The 23,515-nt window shown below is 38.0% G+C and overlaps 1 protein-coding gene across 1 annotated transcript in view; it reads left to right on the top strand.

Annotated features, from left to right (window-relative positions):
• sorcs3a (sortilin related VPS10 domain containing receptor 3a) overlaps positions 1-23,515 on the top strand; it is a 246,125-nt gene that overhangs the window by 163,578 nt on the left and 59,032 nt on the right. The window lies entirely within an intron of this gene.

The following is a 23,515-nucleotide window of genomic DNA, read 5'->3' as shown; positions in this document are numbered from 1 at the left end:
ACGTTAATTTACCAAACACGAACAAATAATTAGTCCTCTTTTTTAACGGCTCGCATCGCACTGTTGCTATGGTGACGTTGTTCCGCGTTTCTACGAGCACCAGCCAAACCCAGCTGTGGTAACAACTGGGCCGGATCTGGCTACACTGATTCTGGCCGATTCTGACACTCGGCCGACTGTGCCGATAGAAAAGAGGGAGCTGGACCAGATGATTGTGCTAGCTGGGATATGAGAACATGACAGCGCGGGTTTTTTTGAAACTATTGGATGGATACATAAACCACGTGACCGTGTGGCGGCGAGAACAAGGAGTGTCGCAACTCTCTCTATCTACGGCTCTGATCGATTCTGTCTCAAATCGAACCGACACCCAGCCAATCAAGTTACACTCCAGCGATCAAGTGACAACGAAGCGGCTTCGTTTACAGCAGAGCCGTAGAGAGAGAGAGTTGCGACACTTCTTGTTCTCGCGGTCACGTGGTTTATGTACCCCTCCAGTAGTTCCAAACAAACCCGGCGCTGTCATGGGACAAGCAGCAGTGAGTGAAATATTAAACGGCAAATAATAAAATATTGTACAATTTCTGGGTATTTTCACCTGCCTTTACATTTACTGCATCTGCTTTAATGTCAGTTTGGTATATGAAGTGGAAGATTTTTATAATGACTTAATAGGTTGTTCTTGTTAACACACAGTACATTATATTAGCATACATTACATAATGTGATATCATTAAGTAGTATAAACAATATACAGTACAGAGATTAAAGAGCTTTTTTTCTTTTTTTTTTTTTGCATAAACTATAATCTCCCTTCACTTTCCTGAGGATTCATAATAATAATAATAATAATAATAATAATCATTTTGGTTAAACACTGAGCCATGTGGCTGGATTCATAATGTTTACCTGCACTGAATGAACAGATTCATAAACACACTCCCGTACCTTTAACATTATTGTGCAGGTACATGAAATAGCTTCATTCATCTCTTATTTCATGAGTGATTAATAATTCATTCCTACATGTAATACATGAATTAATTCATAATAATATGCACAAGTTCATTTTGTCTAATGTAAGTGGTGGACAAGGTACACAAACCATGTAGTTGATTAGAAGTAGGTAAAATATTACTCCAGTAAAAGTAGTAGTAAAAGTAAAACACTCTTTACCTCCACTTCACTGAGTATAAGTACTAAACTATTTACCTTCCAATGTACTTAAGTGTGAAAGTAAAAGTAGCATGATTTATTATGGCTCTAATGTTTTATTATCATTTCTGTAACAAGACTCTTGATTAATCACCTCATTTTAGGTGAAAAGACTCTAGTGGCATTAATTAAGCTTAACTGACTGAGCTAAATTCAGTTATACCTATTAAATAAGATAAACATGTAACATTTAGTGCTGAGCAAATGCTAAACAATAACAGTATTAAGTATATTAATGACATCAAATTCATTATTTCTTTAAAACAAAGCAACATACAGCTGAAAATGCTGCTCAGTAGTGGAAATGAACAGAGCTCCACCCGGAGCTGTGCAGAGAAACGTCCCGCCCCCGTCACAGCGGTTCTCTATGGGAGTGTCGCTACTCTGTTCTCTCTACGGCTCTGGAATCGATTGCTCATCCTGCGTGTCCCGGATGTTTAGTCTGAATTTTTTAATCTGAATTTTGTGATCTGAATTTGACCTATCGAATTTGAGCAACCTGAATATATATTATTTGAATTTTATAAACTTGAATTTTTGATTTTGAATTTGTTAACATCAAAAAATGAAAGTGAAAATGAGTTATTGTAAAATGTGTGGGTTGAATTCTGAGCCAAAAAAGTTCAGTAATCAAAATTCAAAGGCTTAAAGTTCAGTAATCAAAATTCAAAGGCTTTTAAATTTCAAAATCTGATGAGACAGATTTACTTCCATAGAAAATGGAACAAAAGCTCCTACAAGTTTGTTTGGATAAAACTTTGCAAACCTACGCCATTAGAGAGTGTTTTTTTTTAAGCCTTTCTCTTGAACACTCTTCTAATCATCTCTTTTTCCTGCTAGTATAGTTACAAGCAGTGACATTTAACATTCTAACTAAAGCCTGAAGAAATCAAGATGCAGTTCTTTAGTTTCTCTGACCTTGATGCCCACTCATAGGAATATTGGCAACTATCTTGAATGTCCTGCACTTGTTGTTGTTTTTTTTTTTTACTGTAGATTTTACATTCTAATGGTTTTAAAACCAATTTGATGTGCATAACAGTTTCTTTATCGAGTGTGATACTGTATTTTCTATTGTTAAGAAAATGTTTCAAAGCCCTAAGCTACCAAATTGGTGAAAGACCTTTATAAGATGTGGTCATGCCTTATAATGATGAGCTAATTAAATATATTTTATTATTTTTTTCCACCTGCTGCAAATAATTATCTAATAACATTTGCAGCAGTAAGAGTGAGAGTTCCACAGTGTAAATTTTTATGTGGTGTGTGTTGATTAGATTTAATGTAAAACCTGAAATTGAATGATATTTTGTTTTGTCTTATTATTTAGATAGTGGTAGTTTAGTGCTGTAGGTTACCAACTGGAGAGTTGGGGGTTTGAATCCAAGCTCTGCCATGCAGCTACTGTTGGGCTCTTGAGAAAAGCCCTTAAACCTTTTGGCTCCTGGGGTTTTGTACTATGGCTCGCCCTGTCCTTGGACCCAATCTTCCAAAAAAACTGGGATATGCAAAAGAGCATTTAATTATAGTGTACATGACAAATAAAGGTGTTCCCACTACCAGTTTGCCCCTTGGTTCCATTGTAATTTAAATTTAAATAATGAGAGTATTTTTAGGGCGGCACAGTGGCTCAGTGGGTAGCACTGTGCAGAGTTTTCATGTTCTCTCAGTATCTGCATGTTTTTGGACTGTGGGAGGAAACCGCAGCTCCCGGAGGAAATCCACACAGTCAGGTTAATTGAGTACACTGAATTGCCCTGTGTGTGTGTCTGTGTGTGTCTGTGTGTGTCTGTGTGTGTCTGTGTGTGTCTGTCTGTCTGTCTGTCTGTCTGTCTGTCTGTCTGTCTGTCTGCACCCATTAAAAAGCTGGGATAGGCTCCAGCAACCCCTTCCCCCCACCCCCCACACACACACCGACGCTAATTGGATAAGTGAGTATTTTTATTCTTATCCCTGTACACAAAGGTTCAAACTATAAAAAAAGGGAAGGGCAGCAAAGGCACAATGTTCCCTCCTCATGTAGGCAATTTAAAATTATGTTAATGTTATACAGTATATTGCCATAGTAAAAATGGTAAAAAAACATTCTTGCATTATGTATCATTTTTGCTTATATGACAGATCTGGCACTACTTTAAATTAAAATCTTTATCTGCATTTATTTGTAGTCCTGCATCAATGAAGTCTCTCTTCTCTGCATTGCTTTATTTCTCTCACATGAAAATTACTAAAAGCAGTCAGACCCAGTTGATTAAGGTATAACCACACCAAACTCAGCACTGTTTTGTGGCACAGCTCAGTCTTAATTATTTATTAATGCTGTGATATGAACTGTAGATCCCAATCTTAAGCACTGAGCAAATTTTTATCATAAGGTGGAACATAATCATATTACCAAGCCCAAATCATAACTCATGCAACCTGAATCAGGTGAAATTAAATCATCATTGATCAGAGCAAATGTAGAAGCAAAGCAAAAAAAAAAATGATATTAAGTTTGTAGCAAAGGTCAGATTTGTTGCAAACTGGAATTAAAGGCAAAATTAGTCTAAAAAAAAAAAAAAAGAGAGAATAAAAACTCTACTAATGTAACAGTGTAATACTACTAATGTAATGTAATGTACTAGTGTTTGATATTAAATTTGTGAACTGATGAATCTTGTGTAACCATTGATGAATGTAACCAAAGTGTGTAACACACACTATAATGTGATTTCAAAAACTGGGAGGTTATCCATGCCATTAGCACTAACACACCAACGAACCATGTCAGACGCTGGCATTTAAGGTTTGCATTGCATACAATTGTGCTTGTCCTTTTCCATTGACCTAAGGAACAAACCATATATTATTTTTATTAAAAAGGTGGTCTCTTCAGTCAATTTAGATAGACATACAAAGTCGGCTGGGTTTTTGAATGTTGTTGATATGTGGCTCCAGGGTGGCAAAGTAGCCCAGTGGGTAGGACTGTCACCTCACAGCAAGAAGGTCCTGGGTTTGATTTCCAGGTGGAGCAGTCCGGGTCCTTTCTGTGTGGAGTTTGCATGTTCTTCTCATGTCTGTGTGGGTTTCCTCTGGGAGCTCTGGTTTCCTCCCACAGTCCAAAGACATGCAAGTGAGGTGAATTGGAGACACTAAATTGTCCATGACTGTGTTTGATATTAAATACTTAAATTTATGAATCTTGTTTAACCAGTAATTACCTGTCTTGTCATGAATGTAACCAAAGTGTGTAAAACATGACATTAAAATCCCAATTAAATATGCTTTCAAAAACTGGGAGGTTATCCATGCCGTTGGCACTAACACACCAACAAACCATGTCAGACGCTGGCATTTAAGGTTTGCATTGCATACAGTTGTGATCGTGGACAAAACATCTATTATTTTTATTCAAAAGGTGGTCTCCTTAGTCCACCAGCAGACCTTTGTACTTTGCTACAGTCCAATTTAGATAGACCTACAAAGTCAGCTGGGTTTTTCAATGTTGTTGATTTGTGCCTCTGTCTTTGTGTAATAGAGTTTTAAGGCATTTGTAGATGCAGGAACAAACTGTTCATTGTTTCTAAAAAGGGAAAAAGAGAGAATAAAAACTCTACTAATGTAACAGCCTTTACTCTTTTTATTAGATTTTGGAAGATACTGTTATGTTGAATGTTCACTTACATTCAACCATAAGAACTTTACTAATCTCAGGCGATGATGCTGGCGGGCAGCATGGTGTTTTGTGGGGTATTCATTCCACTATTTGTATTTCAGGTAAATGCTAAGGTAATAAAAAAAGCTAGACTGACCTGCACAGAGTCATGATATCAACTCTATCAAGCTCAACCTGGATCAACAACATCCTCGATATCAACCTTGTTTAAACAGCAAGAAGGTCCTGGGTTTGATTCCCAGGTGGAGTGGTTCAGGTCATTTCTGTGTCAAGGTTACTGTTCTCCCCGTGTCTGTGTGGGTTTCTGCCAGGAGCTCAGGTGTGCTCCCACAGTTCAAAGACGTGCCGTTAGGTTAATTGGAGATACTACTTGTGCCCTGTCCAGGGTGTTTCTGTGTGTCTTGCAGCCTTTGAGAGCTGGGATAGGCTCCTACACCCCCTGCATCCCTGATTTCTAAGTGGCTTAGAAAGTGAGTGAGTGATGCTGGCTCATAAGGCCTGGTATTGCAGTTGGTGTGCCAATTAATCCTCAAGCTGCATGATGTGATTAATGTCAAGACTTTGTGCAGTCCAGTCAAGTTTACAGACCTGAGTTTAAACAAGGATGCTGTTGAGCTTAAAAAATGAGCAGTTGGTGTTCCTGGATGTGCTGGATAGGGTTGATATCATGACTTTGTGCAGGTCAGTCTAGCTGTTTATCACTTTAGCATTTATCTGAAATACATATAGTGGAATTAATACACCACAGAATGATCTTCCTACCCATCCATTGAGCTACACAAAGCAGACTTAATAAACAATTTTAAATATATTTTAATGCACCATAAGCATATTTATATCCCAAGCTACAGAGTTGACATATTGATATACAATATCAGTGTAATGTAAAGGTTGAAGAGGCTCTTTATGAAAAGATCCGAGTAAAGTACACAGCTTAAAAAGCTATGTAATGCAGCTTGGTGACTCGGTTCTTTCTAAATAAATGGCAAGACTGAGTGGAGATTATTATGATGCATTGTTCACATTGGCAGGATTTGCCAAGTTAAATCTGACTGGGTCCAGACCTGAACCACATAAAGGGCAAACAAAAGTCTGGAGGATAAATTACTTTCGAGAGGTTTGCTGGAAATGCACCAAACAGGTGTTACCACATCTGGATAAGCCTGCCTGTTTTGCTGCTCAAAGGATTATGGGTACTAAGCATTTGCTCAAGCCGGTAAAAATTAAATATCCATTTGCAAAAAAAAAAAAAAAAACTGTTATTGGGAGGAAAAACTTCTGAAAACCTGCAGCAGATACTACTTGGCCACCGTATCTGCAGGGTGGGGGCCGGACTATGTGTGGGTGGGTGGGTCTTCATACGCGGTGTTAGGACCCTGATTGGCGGAAGAGCCGCCTGTGCAGAATGCAGGGGTGAGAAAAGCAGGGCTGTGCACGTGTCAGAAGAGGAAAAGACAAGCCCCAGCTCAAGCACCTTTCCAAATCATCTGAAAGGTGTTAAACAGATTTGATTACAGTACTTTACCCAAACCACCCACATTATTCCCAGGGTCCTGACTCATCTTTAATTTGGAATTAAATGTAAACAATAAATTTATTAACAAACAATAAATTTAATACATTTGTTTGTTCATTTGCTTTCACTTTAATTATGCTAGTGTACCACTGCTGAGATCAGGAATCAAAGGTCAGTGGTGCTATCGTCGTCTAAGCAGACATGAATTTCTTTGTCTGATGGGTGGAAGGGTGGAGTCTTGTGATGAATTGCCGTCCTGTCTATGGTGTTCCTGCCTTGTACCCAGTGTTTCACCTGTGTAAAGCCTGACCTGTTGTGACTTCGCCCACTTATGAAAATGAAATATTGATAATTGACACACCTCAGTACTCAGATTTTCTATTTTGTACCTTATATGTCATGTTGGGCTAAAACAAAACAAAAAGAACAACCTTAGAGTTGTAGACATGGAGTACTTCTCTGTCATCTGCCAAATCCACCTCTCCAACAGACTGTAAGATAGTGAATTGTGATTTATTACCTCTGAAAATTCCCCAGTGTCTGACAGAAGTGTTCTTTTTACCACTTCAGCTGACAGTCTGCATTCCACATGGTATTTTTAGACCAGGTCTAGTTAGGTAAACTTGTATACTGCTTTGTAGCTAAGTTGTTGTTGCTCTTTAATGTTTTTGCTTTACAGTAACAGCATCTGGCCATGGCAGTTCTCATTTTGTGACAATGCCACCACAAATACTGCTATTTGGATTTGAAGTTTGCTCATTAGCAACGGGTGTGCCTTAAACAGACACATAAAATAGTCATCAGATTAGAATGAGAGGGAGACCACATCATTTGGCTGTATTTTGTATCTTTTAAATGACTGACGGAGGAATACTTTATTAATCTCGAAGGAAATTAAGGAAATAATTGTGATATGCTATATCTGAATCACAATCAATTTTACATAGTTAAGGTCAATTCTTTCATCCCAACTCAGGATGTGCCTTTTTAAGAGGGTTCTTCAAAAATTTTCTGCACTTTTTTAACTATTTATTAAGCATTTCAAAAACATATTACATCACTTTTTTACATAGTTACCTTCCGATGTATTTTTTCCAGAATCGTACCAACTTTTTAATGCCATTAGCAAAAAATTTTTTTGGTTGAGCATGTAGCCACTGATGCAGCACTGCTTGCACATCATCACATGAAAATCTTCTTCCTTTTAAAGCTTCTTAGAGCGTCCAAAAGGTGGAAACCAGATGGTGCTAAATTCGGACTTTAAGCTCTCTCAGACATGGCCAATTACTACTCCTCCCTCCCTCACCATTTCCAACAAAAAAATGAACCACTTTAGTTTAGCACACACTCACACAGCTCCCGCTAAAGGCCTGGCGTCTCCCTCTTCTTCTCAATATCCAAACATCGTTTAAGTTAATCTTCACTAATTATGCAACTTGTGCTCTTAATTATTTCTTGCACAATCTCAGCTTGACAGAAAACCCTGCCTCAAAGCTATGTGGATGCTTCTGCAATAAAAGAACACAGGAAAGAAAAATGTTACCCAAAATCTACACAGTTTGACATTCGTTATTGGCTACAAAGACAGCAATGTGGAATTAACAGCAGCTTTTGTGTAAATGTGAATGAGTCCTTCACACTGGAGAGACTTTGGAAGGATTACTGAGTGTAATTTGCTACAAGTCTAATGAGTCAGTGGATTTGTGAGTATTAAAGCCCAGCACAAAGGTTTATCTTTTTAATCCTGGAATGACACCTTTTATACACAGCTGCACTGATTCAGTTATGCAGAGAGGCGATGTGTGAGGTGCGTCTGGAATGCACTGAAATGTTAGCAGTTTCAAAGGCTAATCCTTAATCCTTTTAAAACTTATTAGAAAAGGTCTGTGTAAAGTAAATAAAATAATAATAATAATCGTATAAACCAGGGCATTCATGTGGTGCAGTGTTCAATTATACTAGCCCACCACTTCTGCTATTGACCAGCCAGTCTGATATTGACACATCTGAACATGATTGGCTTTTTCTCTTTGGGGGGTAAGTAGATGAAGTCCTGCATGGATTGGCACCTTGCCCACAGTATTTCTGCCTTGTACCCAGTTCCCCAGTGAAAGCAGACCCACAAGTGACTTAGACCAGCATAAAATGCTTAAAAAATGAAATAAAATAATAATAAGTGATGATTTTAAAATGCTAAATGCAGAAAATGTAAATGTTATATACAAGTCACACAAATCTAACACATCTATTAATAAAAAAATAACAGTTGCGACACACACCAAAAAGGTGAGACGCTAGCGAGAGAAAGGTGAAAAATTAAGAAAATCCACACAATACAAGGAAACTGACTCTCTCTCTATCTCTCTCTCTCTCTCTCTCTCACACACACACACACACACACACACACACACACACACACACACACACACACACACACACACACACACACACACACACACACACGATAAGTAGAAACTGGTTAAAAACCATCAGAAATCAGGTGATTTCTGAGGTAATGTGTCTAGATTGATGGAGTAAGGGGAAGATGACTCAGCAGGATTCTGGGTAATGTAGTCCGCATCAGTACATAGCAATTTCTAATTTCTGACTGAGGATGTATAGTCCACATGGACAGTATATTCAGTGGGACACATGACAACAATGTAATTTAACAAACCTGAGTGCCGATTACATGTATTAATTAATTAATTAATCTGAAGGTATAAACTATTCTGATTCACAATTTGCACCATGCAGTTATTTATTTTGTTTGTGTGCAGTAGCTGACCGCTTCTTTTCAACAGCAGGAGGTAGATTTACACAGAGATCCGTGAGCTTGTTTTTTAATGTTTTGTATTTACTTTGTAGAAACTTTTAAAACAGTGTTTATATGTAAAGTGTTTATATGTAATATTTAGATTTAAAGCTGCAATTAAAATTCAGTTCATCATTATAGGGAAAAATGGGAAAGAGGTGGGGGTGCTAAAGCAAAGAAAGTAAAAGTTTACAATCAACCAGTCTTTCACGATAAAATTAAATCTAGATTGTTTTTATTAAACTTGTCAGATGGGCTAAACAATACTGACAAGCTTTATTACAGCAGGTAAAAAAAAACTTAACATTTGCTCCTCCTTGTATCTAACAGCAATATATACAGTGTATCACAAAAGTGAGTACACCCCTCACATTTCTGCAGATATTTAAGTATATCTTTTCATGGGACAACACTGACAAAATGACACTGACACAATGAAAAGTAGTCTGTGTGCAGCTTATATAACAGTGTAAATTTATTCTTCCCTCAAAATAACTCAATATACAGCCATTAATGTCTAAACCACCGGCAACAAAAGTGAGTACACGCCTAAGAGACTAAACCCCTAAATGTCCAAATTGAGCACTGCTTGTCATTTTCCCTCCAAAATGTAATGTGATTTGTTAGTGTTACTAGGTCTCAGGTGTGCATAGGGAGCAGGTGTGTTCAATTTAGTAGTACAGCTCTCACACTCTCTCATACTGGTCACTGAAAGTTCCAACATGGCACCTCATGGCAAAGAACTCTCTGAGGATCTTAAAAGATGAATTGTTGCGCTACATGAAGATGGCCAAGGCTACAAGAAGATTGCCAACACCCTGAAACTGAGCTGCAGCACAGTGGCCAAGATCATCCAGCGTTTTAAAAGAGCAGGGTCCACTCAGAACAGACCTCGCGTTGGTCGTCCAAAGAAGCTGAGTGCACGTGCTGTCCAACTGCTGTCTTTGAAAGATAGGCGCAGGAGTGCTGTCAGCATTGCTGCAGAGATTGAAAAGGTGGGGGGTCAGCCTGTCAGTGCTCAGACCATACGCCGCACACTACATCAAATTGGTCTGCATGGCTGTCACCCCAGAAGGAAGCCTCTTCTGAAGTCTCTACACAAGAAAGCCCGCAAACAGTTTGCTGAAGACATGTCAACAAAGGACATGGATTACTGGAACCATGTCCTATGGTCTGATGAGACCAAGATTAATTTGTTTGGTTCAGATGGTCTCAAGCATGTGTGGTGGCAATCAGGTGAGGAGTACAAAGATAAGTGTGTCATGCCTACAGTCAAGCATGGTGCTGGGAATGCCATGGTCTGGGGCTGCATGAGTGCAGCAGGTGTTGGGGAGTTACATTTCATTGAGGGACACATGAACTCCAATATGTACTGTGAAATACTGAGCAGAGCATGATCCCCTCCCTCCGGAAACTGGGTCGCAGGGCAGTGTTCCAGCATGATAATGACCCCAAAGACACCTCTAAGACGACCACTGCTTTATTGAAGAGGCTGAGGGTAAAGGTGATGGACTGGCCAAGCATGTCTCCAGACCTAAACCCAATAGAACATCTTTGGGGCATCCTCAAGCGGAAGGTGGAGGAGCGCAAAGTCTCGAATATCCGCCAGCTCCGTGATGTCGTCATGGAGGAGTGGAAAAGCATTCCAGTGGCAAACTGTGAAGCTCTGGTAAACTCCATGCCCAGGAGAGTTAAGGCAGTTCTGGGAAATAATGGTGGCCACACAAAATATTGACACTTCAGGAACTTTCACTAAGGGGTGTACTCACTTTTGTTGCCGGTGGTTTAGACATTAATGGCTGTATATTGAGTTATTTTGAGGGAAGAATAAATTTACACTGTTATATAAGCTGCACACAGACTACTTTTCATTGTGTCAAAGTGTCATTTTGTCAGTGTTGTCCCATGAAAAGATATACTTAAATATCTGCAGAAATGTGAGGGGTGTACTCACTTTTGTGATACACTGTGTATATATATATATATATATATATATATATATATATATATATATATATATATATATATATATATATATATAAGATATAAGATATAAGATATAAGATATAAGATATAAGATATAAGATATAAGATATAAAAGGTGCAATAAATATTAGGACCGACAATAAATAAAAGACATTTCTAATCTAAAGTAATTGAGGGGGATGGGACCAAAGACAAGTGTAGCGTTGGTCAGTACAAGGTATTAAGTAAATTATAAGTGAGGTAAAAAAAAAACATATTCTAATATAAAATTAGCAACGTCGGGTTTATAAAGCATCATAGATCTAAAAAGAATATGTGCAAAAATATTGTGCAAAGATGCAAGTGATATAATCACTAAGTAGTTGTATGTATTGGCACTGTCAGAGTACAGGGAGCAAGACTGTGTTGGTTGTGTGTGTTTGTGTGTGTGAGAAGCTCCTGATAATACAAGTTTATAAGATATGCAACATAAAATATATATTAAAAGTTAATTTACTGACAAATGTGAAAGAAATAGCTTACCATGCTTTTCATGTGAATGAGAGTTTAAACTGTAAAACTGTACAAAGTCAAAACCCATCTGCCAAAATGCTTTTATGGTTTTATATGATCAGTTTTAAGTGACTGTATGCACAGTTGAGTCACATTATTATGACCACATCCAACTTTTAACAGCGACAGCATGTAGATCAGATAGAAAGACATGTTTCGTGAGCTGGCTTGGTGGGTATATAGGGTATGCGATAGACTGTCTGCATTTATATATTCCTTGTTGCTGTCATGAGTAAAATTGTCTTCCCTGGGGGAGATGGGATCTTCCAGCAAGACAATGCGACATGTAGACATTGCGACATTGTAGGAGAAGTACTACCCTGGCCCCCTTATTCCCCATAGTTGAGCCTAGTTGAACATCTGCGGGACCACCTTGATCGTCGTGTTTTCTCTGAGGATCCTCCCCCCACTATGGATCCATGCACCCTTCAGCAGCTGTTGGATGCACTGTGGTCAGCATGGCTTCAGATACCTGTGGCAACCTATCAGGACCTTATTGATTCACTCGCAGCTAATCTAGCTGCTGTCCGTGCTGCACACGGTGGTTACTGTGTATATTAGCTGGTGGTCATAATAATGTGAAATAACTTTACACTGTACAGGTATAGCAAACAGACATTTTGTGATTGGTTCAGGGAGAATATCCCAGGTTACAGAAAAATAGCATTCTCTTGCTTTGTGCTCGGGTGGGCAAAGAGAAAAGCCGTGGGGGTTACTGACCTAGATGACCCCCCCCCCCCACACACACACACACACATAAAGATAATTGCATTACACTTTCCAAGTTATACCTGCTACCTGACTGTATTTTGTAGTTAGCAAATGTAAGTCAGTATATATTTATATATAAACATAAATACTGTTGGTTTATTAAGCTATATTGCTCTTTATTTTAACAGATGTAAACTTATTATATTAGTACAAAAAGTCAAGTGTCTTGTTACTTTTTAATAAGGACAGAAGTGCAAAAATATGTAGTCAGTACAATTATTTGTACACTTAGAAAAGATGTTTAAAAAGGTCATGAAAAAACATCTGTGTGGTTAATTAGCTTAAACCCTGTCTGACAATATCATTAGTGTAGATGCCACATCCTCGGTGCCTTGGTTAGATCCTTGCGTTCTTTGTTATATGCTTGTGACTTTCAATCCTTTAGAATGCAATGTATGCATATATAAAAAAAAAAAAAAACTAATGAATTACCACATGAGCTTGTGAATACTTCAGGAAACCTTTGTCAGAAAACACAGGTCTCTATTGCATTTCCAAATAAATTAAGACCTCAATATGCAACAAAAGAGCCATAAATGGTTACAATCCAGAAATGCTGCTGGCTTCTCTGGACTCAAGCTCTGAAATAGACTCATGAGAGTGGAAACATTGAAGTCCATCTTTTAAACTGGTTTTTAATTATGGAAATAATAGTCGTTATGTCTTTTGAGCCAAGAGAAAGCAGACCTTGTTGATTGTTACCAACACAAAGTTTAAATGCTTAGTAATTGGCACAGAGGTGTGTTAGTGCCCGTTGGCTAGATTGGCCTGCCTGCAATCCAAAACTGCCTCCCACTGAAATCTTGGTTAATACAGTTTAAAAAGAATTTGTAACTCGTATCTGTCTGTTATTGTTCACATTTCTTTCTATTGTCCCAGCTTTTTGGAGGAAAGGTTAAATGTCAATAAATAATTTTGTAAGTATAAGTAATAAATTACCAAAAAAAATTTTTGACTATGTTGATCACCTGCTGCGCTTAAACTTTTAATTCTGTAACTTTTCCTTTTCATTTTCAGTTTATGCGTTCTCTTCTCTTATCTCTTCCCTCCAAGTGTGTCCTGCAGTGAGCTTTTCTTAGTTCAGACGTTGTATAAGTGTGCATTCGAGTGTATTTTCCTTTACTGTTAAGTCAGGACTCCGGTGCAGTTCTTTTAACAGTGCGTTTCTCACTTCAGAGCTCCTGCAGATGCTTTATACCTGGAGCTTTGCTTTCATCATTTCCTTTTGTCGAGTTCCTTTTTTTTGCTTCTCAGGCAAAGTCCAGTCAAACCAGGCTACAGGCTCGTCCTTTGAAATGTTTATTAGGGCTGATAGCAGAATAGACGTGTTCTTGTATTGCTTTGAATGTATTTAGCATAACGCTGATAGATTGATTAAGGAAATCTGTACTACATGGGGTTTCCATTTAAAATAGTTACATTACAGTTATCAGTCATGTCTTTTTTACCCCCTTGCCGCAAGGTAGCACAGCAGGTGGTATGGGTCCCAAAGACAGACAACCATATTTTTGGAGACTTGGGTTCAATAGGTACTTTCAGTTTGGATGGATTGGTGTCTTGTAAATTGTGTATTACCACATTAAGCGTAGTGTTTTCTGTCTAGCCTTGGATAAATTAACCTATCACATGATGAACTGTGTTGGTCATCTTCTAGACCTTCATCCGTGGTCACAGGACGCTGCCCATGGGGCGCTGTTGGCTGGATATTTTTGGTTGGTGGACTATTCTCAGTCCAGCAGGGACAGTGAGGTGTTTAAAAACTCCAGCAGCGCTGCTGTGTCTGATCCACTCATACCAGCACAACACACACTAACACACCACCACCATGTCAGTGTCACTGCAGTGCTGAGAATGATCCACCACCTAAATAATACCTGCTCTGTGGTGGTCCTGTGAGAGTCCTGACCATTGAAGAACAGCATGAAAGAGGGCTAACAAAGCATGCAGAGAAACAGATGGACTACAGTCAGTAATTGTAGAACTACAAAGTGCTTCTTTATGGTAAGTGGAGCTGATAAAATGGACAATGTGTAGAAACAAGGAGGTGGTTTTAATGTTATGGCTGATCGGTGTATAAACACGTCCACAACTCTATGCATTCTGATTCTGTATTTGGAAGTGGGTGCTATTTTGATTGGGGGGCCAAATAGCTTGTGTGAAGAAGCTTCTTTGTTGGAATGGCTGGGGTCCTTCATTATCTTCTTGGCCTAATTATTAAATAATACATTGGTGAACCTCCTGATACTGACATGTTTCTCAATCCTGATCTTGGAATTTACTCTATAGTCAAAAGTATGTAACTGGGTCTGTTAATGAGTATCTTCGGGTCTAGTGAAAATGTCTAGGGGCAACAGCAGCATGGAAACAAAATAGAAAACTATACAGAGTCATAGAATGTTACTGCTCAGTGCTTCTGGAACACCGTCATTGCACTTTGAAGCAGTAGAAACATGTTTTCTAAAGTGATAAGTCATGCTTCATTATTTTGTACCTGCTACCTTCACAAATGGTAATTTAGTCAGGAAGAAATAATGGTGTGTGTCTTACTATTAATGCTCATGATTTTATTATAAACACATTTGGATGTGAACTGTCATTGTGTCTGGACAATTCTGCTTCCCAATGACAGCATTTAAACTTGCAAAGTTTGTCTACAAAGATTTAATGCACGTATTAGCAACGGGCGTGGCTGAAATAGCTGTATTAGACAATTCAGTGAAATGCTTGATAGTTGTATTCCGAAGGCTGTCTATTCAAATGATTATTTGTACAACATCTGTAAGTGTCTAGAACAGATTTTTTGGGGTCTACTCAGTGGTTAATACTGCACTAATGATCAGAAGGTCCCTGGTTCAAGTCCCACCATTTCCAGTCATGTTGTGATGGAAAGACTCCAATCTCTTATGCCAGACTATTAAACTAATACAAAAACTACAAAAGAAAAACTCCAAAGACTAGTTTCAGTTAGAAGAATAAAGGCTCCAAACCTTGCCCGAGCAAAGCCCTGAACCCTCAACTGCTTGCATTGTAGAAGCTGCAGTTGTACGTCGTTTTGAATAAAAGCGCCCACTAAATGCCATAAATGTAAATGTATTTAGTCAATGAATTTTAGTGTTTCATGCCAGTGAACCCCTGGGCATTGAACATTGTTCTCGTTGAGCAGAACTGAGAATAAAAGGAAACGCTCATTCCTCTATCGCTTCAGCTCTCTCATGCTGCTGCTGCTGAGATTTCTGTGTGATTTACAGTACTGTCCATAAATGCATCAGGAATTTATGGCTAACTTAATTAGGGGGGGGGGGGGGGGGGGAGAGAGGGAAACACCCTGTATTCATCTATTTCTTAATAAATGCCATAATTACAAAACAAGGTACTTAATTATTTTTATGCCAAGGTTAAAAATCGTAGTTTTGGACACAGGTTGGTTTTCTTTGAACTACACTTCGAAGCATTTCCTGTGTCTCATCAAACATTTTCTACTGTACCTGTGTAGAATGCTTTATAAGCACACCTGGAACTCAGCTTTGGCCTGAATCCTCTGCTGACTGCCTAAATTCCTGCCTGGCTTCTCCCACTTGTTCAATTTCTAGCGTTCTTCAGCTCTGATTTATAGGAACTGCAGTGGTTATGTTGTACTGTAGCTGAGTTTTGTCTGTAGGTGGGATGACAGCTTTCTGTTTTTTGATGCTGCCGGTCCTCATGTCTGTTCCTCCGGTGGGTGTTTGGGTTTCACCCAGGCTCTCTTTTGTTTTATCTAGAGTCTGTCCTTTTGTTTACTGAGCTTCCTAAGGATTGTGTTGTGTAGAGAGCAGTGTTTCGTGTGTGGTTGCCTGTCTGTCTGTTGTACTCCTGCTTCAGTTTATGATTTTTTAAATATTTCTATTGTAAGTGGATTTGAGCCATGTTATTGTTCTGCCTTGGTTAAGCCTCCTACTGGATTCATGTCAAATATCTACTTAGGTGGGGGAGTGTAAGGGTTGGGGGGTAGGGGGGTTACACCTTACCTCTCTGTTACAACAAACTCACCACCCATTATGGACAAGATGTCTCATTAAATTATTAATAATTTTCTTTTATAAATGCATATATTAGGGTTTCAAAGCCCATTTTAACCCTTATATTTAAAAAAAAAACGTAAGTCTGAAATTTAAGAGGTATATTTTTAAGTGTGATTAAACTATACTTTTAGTGTGAATATTTAATTTGTCTTGAATTTAGTCTTTTTCATTTTTTGTGACATACAGTAATGACAGTATATTGTCTAAGCAATTGAGGATTACGGGCCTTGCTCAAGGGCCCAACAATGACAACCTGGCAGTGGTGGGGCTTGAACCAGCGACCTTTTGATTACTAGTCCAGTACCTCAACCACTAGGCTACAACTATTTATTAGAATTTTAACATCATGTTTTACACTCTTAGATTACATTCGTGGCAGAAACGGTAGTTACTCATTACTCAAGGTTCATCAGTTCACAAGGTTAATATCAAACACAGTCATGGACAATTTGGACCACGGAGCAATGGAAGAAGGTGGCCTTGTCTGAATCATGTTTTCTTTTACATCACTTGGATGGCTGGGTGTGTGTGTGTTGCTTACCCGGGGAACACATGGCACCAGGATGCACTATGGGAAGAAGGCAAGCCGGCGGAGGCAGTGTAACATCTTGGTGCCAGATACCACAGCACACTTTCAGGGGTCTAGTGGAGTCCATCTAGTGGAGCCTCAAGGGGTCAGGGCGGCTTTGGCAGCAAAAGGGGGACCAACACAATATTAGAAAGGTGGTCATAATGTTATGCCTGATCGGTGTATAAGTTGTTTTTCCCTTTTTAATATGTCAGAAGTTCAATTATTTTTAATTAAAAAATTTGTAAAATTTGTATTTTTAAGCAGTATTTAGTATTTCAATATTTTTACTGTTTTTGAAGCTCAGTGTAGAGACCCTTTAAATACTGTTAAATATAGTTATATACTTTCATAAATCTAATACACTAAAGGGTTCATTTAAACTGTATCACAAGATTTTTAAAAATCAGCATGAAGACGTTACATTTACAGATTATGTAAGTGTCTACATCTGTCCAGAATGTCAGCATGGTGTCACTAATTGAATGCTAATGAAGGTATTAAAGCAAAACAATGGCCTGTAATCACTTAAACGACACTTGCCATTTGCCTGCCTATTTGTGTTTGAGTTTAATCAAATGAACATTTTTGATGGTCTCTGAGGATCAAGCTGTGAATAGAAGTCCTTATATTACTAATTGGAGCCACAAGTCAAACTAAATCCGCCATCTCCCAGGCTAATGCAAAAGTATTTGTGGTTGTGGAGCCAGTCCACACCACATTTGTGCAATTTATTTTTATTTATTTATTTTTATCTATATTGTTGCTTTTATGGAGTAGGGCACCTCTAAAACCCACTTAAAAACTAACATCTGTCTACTATAAATACCAACTGGATGATCCAAAACAGCTGATCATCTGATGATGTTCTGTGGACAAATGTTAATAAACATCTGACAGAAATGCATATTATGTTTAGAGAGTAACAAAGAACTGCACACAGGCCAAAACATCCCAGCTGTGAAGCATGGTGATGGGAGCATTGTGATACAGAACTCCAGTTTTACGTCAGCATTAGGTTTTCTAAGTTTATTAAAAGATAAGTATGTAACAAGATGGTGAATAAAGTACATTAAGAACACCTCTTTACCCCGGTGGTTAATACAACCTTTAATTCCTTTACAAAAGCTTTCCACATCACCTGTGTATAGGGATGTAACGATACACTCTACCCACGATGGGATACGATTCATGATACTGGGTTTACGATTTAAACGAAATGAAATTAAAGACAAATGATGACATAGTTTCCTTTCATTATTTCAATACTGTATTTGTGCTTATCTTTTATTTATCTAAATAATTAATGCCCTCTTATTTCTGAGGTAGGTACAAACTATGCAAAACAATGCTGGTTTCACTTTTTGTGTAAAAAAAAAAAAAAAAAATAGCGCCAGTGCCCTTTGCTGGTTAAAGTGAATATCAATTCATCCTAAATGAATAACCGATTCAAATCGTAGCACATGTGCACCGATTTTTAACTGTCTTGTGGTGCATCATTACATCCCTACTTGTGTAGTAAGTTTTTTATTTGTGCCCACTCAACAAAAGGCTTTTGTAATGTCAGACACTGATGTTAATTGTGAAACAGACCTTCTAGTCCAACGTTTCAATTCATTTCAGAGGTCTTTATTAGAGCTGATTTTATAAGTGTCCTAAGTGACTTAAAATTTAGAATACAATCCAAATAGGGTAAAGACACTTGCAACTTGGCAGTGACTGTGCTTGAACTCCTGTACTGTACCTGTAATATGGAGCCACCACTGCTGATCATCATTTTTATTATTCATGTTTATTAATAAAGTTGTTTTTCCCCTTCTTAACGCGTCAGAAATTCAGCTACTGAATACTTATTTTAAAATTTTATTAATTTAATTATTTATTTGTAGGTAAAATTAGTATTTTTTACAGATTATAGTATTGCTTACAGATTATATAAGTGTCTACATCTCTCCAAATTGTCAGCGTGGTGTTGCTAATTGAATTATAATGAATGCATTGCAGCAAAACATTGGCCTGTAATCACTAAAATGATGCTTGAAATGCCAATTTAAAATGTAAGTTTCTTTTTGGACCTTGCTTTGTTCACAGAGGGCACAAAAATCTATTGGAGGGGCCTTGCCAAAACCGTCACCAAAAAATATTTTAAGAACTTTTTCTTGCAATTTAACACACACCCATTTTTGTTACTCGCAGTGAACAGTCTGACTTGCACGTCGACTTTCATATTCTACTGCTACACATCAGTCTGTCAGGGTCTGTCTTTGCTGGATCAGCCTCCTATTATTTTTGCACAAAAGAATTTCAGATGGTAGAAGACTAAAGCAGATGTGTCTGGTGTGGTGTATCACTTTGGAAAACAAATCATTCACTATTTTGATGTAATTGTCAAGTTAATATTAAGAGCCTTTGTTTGTCTTGTTTATTTCTGGTCTTTTACATTTCTCTTATAAATAAGTCATGAAGAAAACAAAACTGTGTTGAAAACAAGTACATTTTTACGCCTGGCTTGTTTACTGTGAATTGTTTTGGAAAGGTGCCTAAATTACTTTTAGAAAACCTGAAGTCTGGAAAAGCTTGTCTCACCAAAACAGTCGATTTTTGAAGTTGTTCATCACGCAGTGAGGACGGATAGTAATCTGGCAGCAATAATGGTCACATAAACCGAGCTATTCTCTAAATTACCGTCCCTAAACACAGACTCTACATGAAACAGCCCACTTCTGCTACCTTCTAATATAAATGTGGAACTTTTATTTATTTATTTGTAGCCTATCTATTTATTAGCTTGTCCTGGGTACAGGATCATCATACCCTTACTTATTTACCCACATTTGATGGACATATGATGTACAGTACATTATAATACAGTTTACCCAAGTTATAAATTAAAAAAATAATTAATTAATTGATATAAACATCCTCATTGCGTTAACTTGGAAATAGAAAAGTGGTAGCAGTGGTTCTGGGTGCTGGCCAAGGAAGTATACTGCCTAATCAGGGCACCAGTTCATCATGCAGCATCACAGACTTGCACATGCATTTACGTAAACATATTTAAATGTAGTTGACTACAATGTACAAAGACTACAATCCACTTATTTACAACAACCTGATTACTATAGCTTAAAAAAATGATAATGGTATAAATAAATAAGTAAATAAATAAAAAAAACCTGATAGTGGTAGGTCTGGAGCCTATCAAGAGAAAAGAAAAATAAATAAATACATAAATAAAAATGGATAGTGGGAGGTCTGGAGCCTATCAAAGAAGAGAAAAATAAATAAATAAACAAACAAAAAAAACTGATAGTGGTAGGTCTGGAGCTTATCAAGAGAGGAGAAAAATAAATACATAATAAATAAATAAATAAATAAACAAACAAATCAATCAAAAAACTAATAGTGGTAGGTCTGAAGTCTATCAAGAGAAGAGAAAAATTAATGAATAAAAACTGATAATGGTAGGTCGGGAGCCTATTAAGAAAAGAGGGGGAAAATTATAAATAAATAAATAAATAAACAAACCAAAAAAACTGTTGGCGGTAGGTCGGTAGCCTGTCAAGAGAAGAGAAATCTGAATAAATAATTAAATAAATAAATAAGTAAATAAATAAAGACTAATAGTGGTCAGTCTGGAGCCTATCAAGAGAAGAGAAAAATAAATAATAAATAAATAAATAAACCCAGCATATGTTCACATAAACCCGGAAACAAATAATGCAAGACACTGGGCAGAATGCGAAGCTTCACATAGCATTACATACTTGCTTACACATATGTATTAATTTACTTGACGTATCAAGTTATTCTAAAAAAAACTAATCATAAACACGGCCTCCACTAGTCACAGCCTCAAAACGTTGACTTGAAAGTGCTGTTACGATTTTTATTCAATTAATTAACTTATTGTTACTATATTCTTTTTCTTGGACTGAAAAAATTACTATCACATGGCATTGTGCAACGACTTATTTATTGTATATATACATATTCATATGAGCAATTTTGAGTACCCTGTCTATCTTGTGCTCTGTTTTAGAGTATACCTGCATACCACACAGAAGCAAATGATCAAACCTATGAATAAATAGCTTCTCTACTGGGCCACCACTAATTTGGAGTGTCATAGCATGAACATTTTAGCATTATGAATAAAAAAAAATCATTTTATTTATAAGCTAATTGCCAAGCCCCTAATGAGACACTGCAGGTAATTTAGAAGAAACCCATGCCTCCTCAGCACGGAAACACTCTGCTGGGACATGCTGACAAACTTCAACATGACTTTTCAACTCTGCATTGTAGTTCCATTATAAATCCATTATTCAAATTTCTTTTTGTCCCTTAGCAGTCATTAGCAGTCCTTTTTTGGCTCTCTGCTGGTAGTTGCCTAATGTTGGCAGTGGGTCCCTGCCCCTGACTGGTGATTTATCGATGTAAGCAGGGAGGCCATGGAGCTCGCTTTGTGACAGCTGAGCGCTTTTAAAATTGAGCACGTCACTGGACTGATGAATAGCCCGCAGCCTGTGCCTGCCCAGCAGTCGTATACATCAAAACCATGCTTATGAGGGTTCCTGTGGGCCAGGAGCATCAGCTACGACAGGGGATAGATGAGCTCCGGACTCTGAATCGAGACGGATTACGTTTAAAGTGCGAGCCAGAACAGAGCCAAACACAGGATTGATTAAACAAACACGTTTTGAAACGAATATAGCAATGAGATGTGAGACCTATCATCTGATCTGGTTTGAGAAAAATACCTTTTAGTAAATAAAGTGGAATTCTGTCCAGTTTGTCACTTTGTGTTTCAGAAGGTATTGCGAGCTGCATATATCATTACCTGTTCCTATTGCCTAATCTATTCTCTGTGACTTCCCCCTGGCACGAAAAGACCTGGCGCAATGCTTACAAACAAGTACTTTCAAACACTATCTTTAGCAATGCTGCTCCTAATCTTCTTCGAATTTTTACCCAACACCTGTTTAGTAGCCTGAAGGTGATAGATGCACCCCCAGTGCAACCAACTAAAACTGGAGGGTCCATCTATAATAATCTAGATCCAGTGATTAAATAGGCCAGAGCTGGGCTTTATCTTTGCCTTCTCTCTGCGTGACTAAAATTACAGAACACCAAGTGTCCCGATGGGAGATGGAGCAGCATCAATCAACTTAATAGGAAAACGAATACGACTTTGTCATTAATAGTGCCTGGGCATGCGGAAACCTAATTAAAGCACTGGAAATTGGGCCACATGTGCCTCAACACGAAAGGGTCATGCTGCCTTTCATATGTCACGTAACTTTACATCACAATGTAATTAGGCAAAGCAGAGTTTAACCCTTCGAGAATAACGGACGTGATATGTGTACATTTGTGCACCTTGTGTTTTGAGGTCATAATTTATGAATGTTATTATAGCAATTTAATATGGAAATCAAAAGTACATACACATGAATTGACAAATGACAGTCTTAGACAGTCTTTTAATGACTTTTCCAACTGTTATTTTTCCATTCCTCCCAATTTACCAAAGCCAGTTCGTCTTCCGCTGCTGGAGACTTCGTTCATGTCCAAGGAGAGTTGCCTGCCTCATGTCCCACTGGCGCGTGCACAGTCCAGACCATTTCTTATTTGCCCACACTTTTGGTGGAATAAAGCATTAGGGCAGAATTCGCTCACGGAGATTAGGGGGCGCTCAGTTGACCAGTAGCAGTGCTGAGTTTCGAACTCAAAGTTCAGAATCCCAGCACTGCTGTGCTAGTGGATTATCCTGCTGTGCCACCTGGGCACTAAAAATTATTATTAAATATTTAATATATTTACATGTTTATGAAAGATGTTCGTGAGCTAGTGTGGCGTAATGGTAACAGCTACGCTCCTGGTAACACCAGTGTTTGAGTTTTGTGGGTTTAAATCTCGGGTTGGGCTCACAAATGCAGAAGCGCATGGTGTAAAATGAATCTAGCCATTGGAGGCGACACACGTTGGTGTAGCCGTAGTGCCGTTCCCAAGCCTGGAAACATAAAAGCGTGGCATATGGAAGAATATCCATAGTAAAAACCTTAACTTCCTAACCTTAACAGTTTCTGAAAATGTGAACATTGCTGGGTTAAATGTACATACTGCCATTATTACACATTTGGTGGTTCTATAATCTATAAAAATCGACTACTTTATAGCTGCCCCCTGTACAGTGTAAACAGAGCAGTGGTTTCTCCACCAAGTTCAGTATTTTTGCTGTGTTATTTAAAAATTTTGAAATATCAGGCTAATGTGCTTATATTTACCAAATATGCCATTAACACGATGTATAGTTGATGCTTAAATCCCATACACATAGAACTGTTGAACGATTTGTGTGTTCTGAATTATA

This window comes from Trichomycterus rosablanca, chromosome 15, assembly GCF_030014385.1.
Source record: "Trichomycterus rosablanca isolate fTriRos1 chromosome 15, fTriRos1.hap1, whole genome shotgun sequence".
NCBI classification, from domain to species: Eukaryota; Metazoa; Chordata; class Actinopteri; order Siluriformes; family Trichomycteridae; genus Trichomycterus; species Trichomycterus rosablanca.
The sequence above is the reverse complement of the archived record's forward strand: the minus strand, read 5'-3'. Positions and strand labels throughout refer to the sequence as shown.